This window comes from Pteropus vampyrus, unplaced genomic scaffold, assembly GCF_000151845.1.
Source record: "Pteropus vampyrus isolate Shadow unplaced genomic scaffold, Pvam_2.0 Scaffold68, whole genome shotgun sequence".
In the NCBI taxonomy this organism is placed as follows: Eukaryota; Metazoa; Chordata; class Mammalia; order Chiroptera; family Pteropodidae; genus Pteropus; species Pteropus vampyrus.
Genome location: NW_011888849.1, coordinates 1,504,787 through 1,514,813, shown reverse-complemented (window position 1 = coordinate 1,514,813; position 10,027 = coordinate 1,504,787). Strand labels below are relative to the sequence as shown.

Below are 10,027 nucleotides of genomic sequence, written 5' to 3'. Positions count from 1 at the left end.
GAAATTCTGGAGTTGAAAAGTGCAATAATTGAAAACTTCACTAGATGGGCTCAAGAGAGATTTGAGCGAGCAGAAGAAAACTCAGCAAACTTGAAAATAGATCAGTTGAGATTATTCAGTCCAAGGAACAGAAAGAAATAAGAGTGAAGTAAAATGAACAGTACCAGAGACCTGTAGGGTATCATTAAGTGTACCAACATAAATGTAATGGGAGTCCTAGAGATGAGGAAAGAGACAGACTAGTTGAAGAAATAATTGCTGAAGTTTCCAATTTTGTCGAAAAACAAAGGGAAGGGACTAGAGCTACAAGAGCAATTATTTTGTAATTGTTGATATTTTAAGTTGGTAATAATCTGAACTAGATTATTAAATTAAGATGTTAATTATAATCTCCAAGACAACTAAAAAATGACCAATATATATAACAAATGTATATGTATACACACACACAAACACACACACACACACACACACATATGACAAGGGAGTTATAATGGTACACTAGAAAATATCTAATATAAAAGAGGGCAAGAGTTAAGTGCTGAAGGAACAGAGGGGGAAATACTTAAGACATATAGAAAACATTCAAAATGGCAGACATAACTTCTTTCTTATCAGTAATTACTTTAAATAGATTAAATACTCCAGCCAACAGGCAGAGAGACTGGTAGCATAGATTTTTAAAAATGATCCAACCAGATGTCTAAAAAGGTGTTAAAAGATATACCATGCATACAGAAACTGGAAGAGACCTGGAGTAGTAATTGTAATATCACACAAAATAGATTTAACACAAAAAACTGTTTCTAGGTATAAAGTGGTATAAATTTTTTTTTAAAAAAGTATCGATCCATCAGCAAGACATAACAATTATAAACATTATATGCAATTAACAACAGGGCTCCAAAATATGAAGCAATAATGGGCAGAATGGAAGGGGATATAATTAAACAATAACAGTCGGAGACTTCAACACCCCACTTTTAATAATAGAACAATTAGGTAGATCGACAAGAAAATAGAATACTTAAATAATACTATAAGCCCATTAGACCTAATAGACATTTATAAAACACCACACGACAACAGCAGAATATACATTATTCTTAAGTGCGCATGGGACACTCTCCAGAACAGATGGTATATTAGGCTATAAAACAAGTCTCAATCAATATAAAAGGATTGAAGTCAAACAAAGTATGTTATCCAACCACAATGGAATGAAATTAAAAATCAATAACAAAAGGACATTTGAGAAATTCACAAATATGTGGAAATTAGACAACACACTCCTAAACAGCCAGTGGATCAAAGAAGAAATCACGAGGGAAGTTAGAAAATACTTTGAGGTGAATGAAAACAAAATATACAACATACAAAAACATATGGGATGCAGATAAGCAGTGCTTAGAAGGAAATTTATAATGGTACATGCCTATATTAAAAAAGAAGAAAAATCTTACTAGTTCAATCTCTACCTTAAGAAAGTTGAAAAAGAAGTGTAAACCCAAAACAAACAGAAGGAAGGAAATAATAAAAATTAGACTAGCAATAAGTGAAATAGAAAATTTAAAAAATAGAAAAAATTAAAATGCTGAAAGAAAATAACCAATTGCCACCATATAACTCTATACCTAATGAAAATATTTTTCAGGAATGATGGTGCATTAAAGTCATCTTATGTATCTAAAAAATGAAAATTAATTTTGTTGCCACCAAACTGTCACTAATGGAAATACTAAAGGGTGTTTAAAAAAATAAAAAAGATACCAAATAGCATCTCAGAGGTACAGGAAAGAATAAAAAAACAATGGAAAATAGAAGTGCATCAGAAAGATAAATCATTATTAAAAAATGTTTTGTAGTGTCTAAAATATTCATGAAATGAAAATCCTAAAGAATAGCACATAAGGTGAAAGACATAAGAGGAGTTAAAGGGTTCTAAGGACCTTTGGGAGGCAATAAAGGTTCTAATTAATACTAGACTTGGATAAGTAAAGTATAAGTAAAATATTAAATTTGAAAAGAATAAATTCTCCTATCATTAGATGGATTGTTCTTTAAATGTCAGGTGCAGTTGATGATTGCCAGGTCTTCTATAACCTTGTTGATTTTTCTGTCTAGTTGTTCTATTAATTAAAAAGGTGGGGTTTCTATAACTGTTAATTTGTTTATTTCTCCATTTCTTTCCATTTCTAGCACCTCTGTTGTAAGGTACATACACATTTAGAATTGTTATACTTCTTGGTGAATTGACCCCTTCATCAGTATGTAATGTCCCTCTTCATCCTTGGTGATATTCCTTATTCTAAAGTCAACTTTTATATTAATGTAGATACTCCAGCTTTATTTTGATTACTGTTTGCATGGTGTATCTTTTCCCATTCTTTTGCTTTTAATTATGTATGTCTTTTCTATTTGAAGTGGGTTTTTTGTAGATAGATTATAATTGCTTTTTATCCAATTTGACCACCTCTTTTAGTTTATTTAGACCACTTACATTTAACATGATTATTGGATTTAAATATATAATCTTGCTAGTTGTTTTTATTTATTCCCTTTGTTCTTTGTTCCTTTTTCCTCTTTTCTGCCTCCATTAGAATTAATTGAATATTTTGTAAATCTATTTTATATCTATTAAAAAATTTGGTTTAGCTGTTGCTCAAAAACTTACAACATACATTTCGAATTACTCATAGTCTAAGTTCAAAAAAATTATACTAATTCATGTACAGTTTAGGAACCTAACAGCACATTTCTAATTCTCTCTCATCTTTTCTGTGGTTGTTTTAATTTTATTTTTATATTTGCAATAAAACCACAATACATTGCTCTTTTTGAAAATAACCTTTTAGAGAGATCAAAGAAAAAAAAAAGAGAGAGAATGTCATTCTATTTATTTTCATTTTCACCATTTCCGGACATCTTCATTTATTTTGTAGATCCATTTCTTTGTGTATGATACCAGATTTTTTGATTTCATATTCCTCTTACTTGAAGAACTTCCTTTAACATTTCTTATAGTACAGGACTGCTGGTAATGAATTCTGTCAGCTTTTATTTTCTAAAAAAGTCTTTATTTTGTCTTCATTTTTGAAAGATATTTCATTGGGTGTAGAATTCTGGTTTGACAGTTATTTTCTTTCAGCACTGGAAAGATGTCACTTCACTGTCTTCAGGTTCGTACAGTTTTTAGTAAAAAGCTTGGTGTGGAACTCCTATCTTTGTTCCTCTGCATTAAGAAAAGCCTTCTTTCTCAGGCTGCCTTCAAAATTTTCTCTTTAACTTTGGTTTTCAGTAATTAAATTAAGGTGGGGTTAGGTTGCTGGAGGGCTTTTCTCAATGTTGGTACACCACCCTCAGCTTTCAGCCTTCCCTGTGAGCCTGAGCCTGGTAGGAGTTTCTAAGCACATTTTTGCTCTTCTGCCAAGCTCAGAAGGCTGCTGTTCCTTGATTCTTGGGGTTTGCTGGCCTACTGGTGCAGGTTGGAGGTCCTTCTGCTTTTCAGATTCAGCCTTAGTACTAAGCAGACCCTCGGTCTTGAGGCTTAGGGAAGTCAGCCTTTCTCAGTGATCCTGTCCCCCGCCAAGGAGAGCCAAACTGTTGGCATCTTTGACAGGTTTTTTGCAGGAGAGTTTCCTGCCCTTCCTCTAGGAGTAAAGGGGTTTTGTTTTGGTTTGTTTTTTTCTGCTTTTTTTGTTTGCTTGGTTGTTTTTTTTTTTCTTTTTTTTTCACTTTTGTCTCAGTCACAGTGGTCTTCACCTGTTCCCAGGGATCCGCAAGATTTGCTGCCCTTCTTCCTGTGGCTTTTGTCTGAAAGGAAGAAGAGTCTAGGCAGAGCTTCAAGCTTTCCCTGTAGTGGTGGCTGCTCCCTTTTCCAGGCCTGCATCACAGATGGAGGCTTTCTCTGTTCTCCTGCCCAGCCACCAGTCTTTCTTGAGTACCTGGGGAAGTCTGTGGAGAAGAGCTAGTTAGTGGATGCAAATTCCCATTGTTTCTGCAGCTTCTAGGGATTCTGTACTTTCAAGCTAGCTCACATTAAGTCTTTGGAAATTTGTTAAAAATTTTAGCTAAATTCTTACCTGCTTACATGGTATCCGGCGTCTCCTCTCAGGTTCTGCCACAGACCAGCTACTCATCCGTCTCTCCTTGGAAGGCCTGTCTTTCCTTGGACTGCTTGGCTGTCTTGAGACCTTAGCTCTCTGATGGGTTCAAGAACAGTTAGGATTGTGTAATTTATCTAGTTTTTTTCTCGTTAGAGTGGAAACAATGGTCTTTTAGCTTTCTACATCCTAGGTGGGAGCAGAACCTGTGTAGTCTCCCATCAACATTTTCTAACTTGTTAGACAAATAGTGAAATTGATTTCAAGAGAGATTTCCTTTTCAAATGTGTGCCTATTTTGTTCCTATTTTATTTTTCTTAAATGAACTTGTTAGATGTTTACTTACCATATGCCAGTCAAAGGCTTTCCTGGTCTTCATGGTCACCTTCCGTGGCTTCAAAGTTACTTCCCCAATGTATACTTGAAAAAAACTCAGAAAATAAAAATTTGATCTGATATCCTGTTAGGTTTAACCTAACCTTCTTATCCAAAAGCACTCATTTTGAAGGAAATTTAAAACCTTGCTGCTATATCTTGGCTTGGCGAAACATCTGATGAAGCAAGTGGCTTTTTTTCAGCAGGAGCGTCAGTAGCAGGTCTCACTTGGGACATTCTCACCCAAAGAGGAAGAGAAAGAAGAGAAACTGGTAAAGCTGCGTCATAGATATTCTATTAAAAATATTATTTCAAATGGCTATTGTTACTTTCTCCATGAATTATATAGATCACTTGGCTGGATAACTCAAAATTAGCCAAGTAAAAACAAAATCAAGCTACCCTGGTGGAATCAGTCTGATTTTTCTTTATATCAATAGAAATAGACCATGAATTGATAAACCTAATATTTCTTCTTGAGTTTTCTATAAAGATAAATAGGTCTGTGTCTTATCCTTTATATGAAAGAGTATCTATGACATTTAAAATAAATATTGGATAATTAAAATATAATCAAAATACTTTTAATATATGGAGTTTGAAATAACAGGGAAATTATTATAATTTTTCAAATAAAAGGTGGTAGAAGTCAAATTTCTTTTAAACATGGTGTTAACTGATAATAATTTCACATATACTGTATCTAGTCATGTATTTACTTGTGTGCCTGATTGTAAGACTATTTGTACTTGCTTAATACATTTAAATTTAATTTAATAAAATAACTTTGCTCTTTTTTTTCCTTTTGTGGATACTTCCTATTTTTTACTTTAGTATTCCAGATGACCAGAAATGGGTGCATACCCAGGGAATAAAGCGATAGGTATGAGCTTCTTGTTTAAAAATAGTACTTGTACATGTTACCATTACTTAACCAGTAGCAAGGCTTTATGGAACCACAGAAAGTTCTTATTTAAGAATCATATCTGAGATTAAGTGCTTGCTTTGCTATATATTAGCCCTGTGCCTTTGGACAAGTTCTCTGGGCCTGCTTCCTCACCTATAAAATGGAGTTATCTATCAAAATGTAGCAAAAATTTCTTAGGCTTCCAGGCTTGGAGGTATAAGGTGGAAAATAATAAGCAGACATTTTGTGGCTGGTCTTTCAACAACTCCAAGGCTAAAACACGTGTGACATCCTTCTGCTCTACTTCCTCAATCAATGCTCCTGAAGACCATGAAAGAGAAAGGTCTCACAGATGCTGGCTCAGTGCCATGAACCAACCAAGTTTAGGAGATGCTGGTTTTTATATTGACCCTTGTTATTTTTACAGCTGCTGCCACTGCAGCAATTGCCATTATAATTGCTGCTTTTGTCCATATTCCTTGTCTTCATTCTAAGAATTCTTAAATATTCTGCTCCACCCAGATATTTACCTTATCACTCAGAAAAACATAATGGATTCTTTCTCTCTAGAAACTCAGAAAGCCAGTGTACTTGGGGCTTTGCTCTTTCTCCTGGCAGTGAAGGGGTGATACTCAGTGCCTTGCATTTGATGAGGTCAGCTTCGTGCCTCGTAGAGTGCTGGATGCTGGTGAAACCGAGAAGACTAAGACGCAACTCCTGTTCTTCAGGAATCATCAGTCCAATGGCATCATCTCCAGTCTTGGGCACTATATACCCTATTTCATTAAGTTCGGTCCCCCAAATCAACCTGGACACTCATCTTTTTCCTTTTTATTTATGCTACTCTCACTTCAACCATTCAATCCCTCTTCCTCTGCTTCCCCTTTTCCCCATCTCAAACCCGGCCCTTCGTTTTAGCTTGAGTGACTAAGTGGCTGGAGGCACCAATAATCAAGATGGTGATCCTAGAAGGAGGAACAAATCAGAACCATTTTTCCTAAACCAGCAAAGATTTATGAAATGTATAGCTCTGCTCCTGATATCAGTTTTCTTTTCTTCAACGTAAGCCATGCACAATAGTGTTTTGCATAATTTATGAAGTTAAAAAATCATTCAACCAAAAATTGACCTTCAACTTGGGAAGAGAGATGGGCTAAACTAAGTTCTTTATACCTTATTGTTTACAGCCAGGCAAAATTTATTCTACTCCTCTCAAATAGAAGGCAGCTGAGAACTTACTGGGTCTTGCATGGTACTAAAGTTTTAAAAGCAGTGGTACATTTAATTCTCATACCTGAAAGATACAGGTGTGATTATTAGTCTGTTTTTTTTTTAGGCAAAAAAAAAAAAAACAAAAAAAACAAAAAAACAAAAAAACAAAAAACAGAGACTGAGAAAGAGTAAACTCTTTGCCACCATCACAGAGTTAGGAAGTGCCAGAGAAAGGTCCATGCTTTTAACCAGTGGGTAACTCTACCCTCTATATCTATGACTATATATAGATAGTATACAAAAAGCCCAGATGCTAAGTAAAGAAAAGGGAAGATTAGAATGTTGTCCATGTGATATTTGGCTCATTACTGTACTAATAACTGTAATAACTGCAGATCTTGGGTTTTAGCTTCACTGCATTTTTCAACTTTTGAATCTTTGTGCTGTGTTCATTTTAATTAAATTTGTACCACATTTAATTAAATTCACCATAATAACAACAGAAATCAGATAGTCTGGAGTTTGTTTTCAAGACATTCATTCACCAATACTAAGCTCCTGGCAGGCAGGGACCTTGTCCTACTAATCTTTTTTTTTTATTATTGTCTCCCACACCACTTCCACTCCTGACCTAGGGATGTTGCTGTCTCCCCTTAAGAACTGAATCTCTGAAGGCCGGGCGTCTCCTCCCACGCGGTTGGCGCTGGCAGCGCACACCCGGGCCCCCAGGCCAGCACACCAGGGGCCCTGGCACTCCCAGGGGGCTTGGCACGCTCAGGGGGCCAGGCGCATCCGAAGTATGGACCGTGGCTCCACTGAGGAGCGAACCCAGGATCTTCTGTGTGTAAAGCAGATGTGCTAACCACTACTCTATGGAAATACCCTAGTCCTACTAATCTTTATATCCCCTACAGTATAATAGACCTCAGACAAATTTCTAATTGAAAAACTTCTCTGTAACCAAATATTCCCCAAATCCCAATGATGTGCATTTATTTTGAGCAATATTTACTAGACAAGGCTCTATTATCGTAAGAGAATTAGGAGAGTCCCTTAGTCTAATTCGCTTCCACCATTATTGTAGTTAACATCATCATCATTATTGTTGTCATCACCATCACAGCAGCTACCATTTACTGAGTACTTACTGTATGCCAGTGATTTACATGCAATAACTCATTTAATCTCAACAATATTATGAGTCATTATTACAATCTCTATGCTACTTTTGAGGAAACTAAGGCTCAAAATGGTTATGAATCAAAGCTCACAATAAACACGGTGGAGCCAGAATTCAAAATCATTTTTTAGTTCATTCATTCATCCTTTCAAAACTATCTATTAAACACCTACTACATTCCAGACAGTTTCAGGAACTAGGTTTAAAATTTTAAAAGTACAAAAGGGTATGCAGCATAAAGCCGCCTCCCACCTCATTCTTACTCCCACTCCTACATCTGCACCATCATCTAGTTCCCTTTTAAGCAATCAGTGTTATCATTTTCTTGGGACCTATAACTTCAGGTAGGAATTTCTCTTTTAGGTCAATCCTTGGCATGATTAGTATTTCCCACTGCTCCTAATAGTCTCAGACTTCTTCGATGAGTTGATCTTAAGTAGTTCAGTATTTCAGGCCGATTTCACAGCTGAGGGAAAAATGTGCCCTTGGCAAGCCAGATTATGTTTATTTGAGATGAGGTCATTGCCAAGCAGGAGGGTGAGTTCTTATAGGCTAATAACACAGTGTTTGCCATGAAGCCCATTTTTCTCAGAGGTGATCGTCCCCAGCTCCAACTGATCCCTACACTTAGGACTTCCCTAATGTTTCCCCTCCACCTCTCTCTGAACTGAAGCTCTATGACTCCCGCAGTCCGGCTGAACAAGACCTTGTGACTTCTTCATGGTCCTGGCATCCCGACATTTGTTGCCTTTGACTTTTCTCAGAATAGAATCTTTAGAGTGCTCCTTAAAGTGAAGGAGGAGGGAATTCTGTGCCCATAAAACCTCAAATGTTTTCATGAAAATTAAAAAACTAGGACCAGAATCTACAGTGGCCTTAAATTTTTCCTTCAGATGTTTGGTTCCTTGGCCATAAACTTTCTCTTTCTCTCTTTTCTGGGTGGTGTTTAGAAGGACATCTACTGGTGAAAAAAATGTATATATATGAATGAAAGAGCAAGGATCCAAGGGAGTGGGTTGGTGTACTGAGTAGAAGGCGCCCATGGCCCAGAGAGCTTGAGTCCTGGTTCATCATTTCTGATACTTTCTTAAGGGTTGTTACCTAGGAGTTTGGCTGCATATCCACAAATTTGGATTATATGTCAAAATATCACTTCTGACATTATAACCTCTTGTTAAAACTGTTATAAGGTACATTCCTGGCTTTCATGTGACATTCTTTCATCATTTAAAAAATTACCTAACAACTTTATTGAGATATAATTCACCGACTCAAAGTGTTTCCCCCACCAAGATAAAGACAAAGTTGTGTAACCATCACCACGATGACTTTTAGAACATATTCATTACCTTAAAAAGAAACTCTACCCACTAGCAATCACTCTCCATTTATCCCCAACTTCCTTATCTCTAGGCAACCACTAATTTACTTTCTGTTTCTATAGATTCATCTATTCAGGAAATTTCATATAAATGCAATAATCTAATATGTGGTCTATTGTGTCTGCCTTCATTCACTTAGCAAAATGTTTTCAAAGTTCACTCATGTTGTAGCATGTATTGACACTTCATTCCTTCTTATTACAAAATAATATTCCATTGCTTGGATGTACCATATTTTATTTACCCATTTATCAATTGATGGACATTTGGGTTATTTCCACTTCTTAGTTATTATAATTCTGCCATGAACATTTGTGTACAAGTTTTGTGTGGACATACATTTTCATCTCTTGGAGATTCTTTCTGTCTGTCTGTCTGTCTGTCTGTCTGTCTGTCTGTCTATCTATCTATCTATCTATCTATCTATCTATCTATCTATCTATCTAATCTCCAGGAGTGGAATTACTGGGTCCTGTAGTAAATCTATGTTTAACCCTTTCAGGAACTGCCAGATTGTTTTCCAAAGCAGTTGCTTCGTTTTAAATCGTCATAGCAATGTATGAGAGTTCTAAATCTCCACATTCTTACCAACATTTTTTTAAAAACTAGTATAGCCATCCTAGTGGGTATGAAATGGTACCTTACTGTGGTTTTGATTTGCATTTCCCTGATGACTAATGATGTTGAACATTTTTTCATGTACTTATTGGCCATTGTGTATCTTCTTTGGAGAAATGTCTATTCAGATCTTTTGCTCATTTAAAAAATTGGGTTCTCTGTCTTCTCGAATTCTTCATCATTTTTGTAATTGAGCAAATAAATATATGCTCCATCGAAAGCTCCATGGTCAGTAAAATTCACTCACCAT

General features: G+C 35.9%; 1 long non-coding RNA gene across 1 annotated transcript in view; it reads right to left on the bottom strand.

Moving 5' to 3' along the window:
* Window positions 1–782: 782 nt before the first annotated feature.
* LOC111740781 overlaps window positions 783–10,027 on the bottom strand; it is a 15,393-nt gene continuing 6,148 nt past the window's right edge. Inside the window, exons 2-4 of the long non-coding RNA XR_002780742.1 lie at window positions 4,450–4,716; window positions 4,083–4,202; window positions 783–3,954 (exon numbers count right to left, since the gene is read on the bottom strand). This is a non-coding gene — a long non-coding RNA (uncharacterized LOC111740781). The remainder of the gene's footprint in view (window positions 3,955–4,082; window positions 4,203–4,449; window positions 4,717–10,027) is intronic.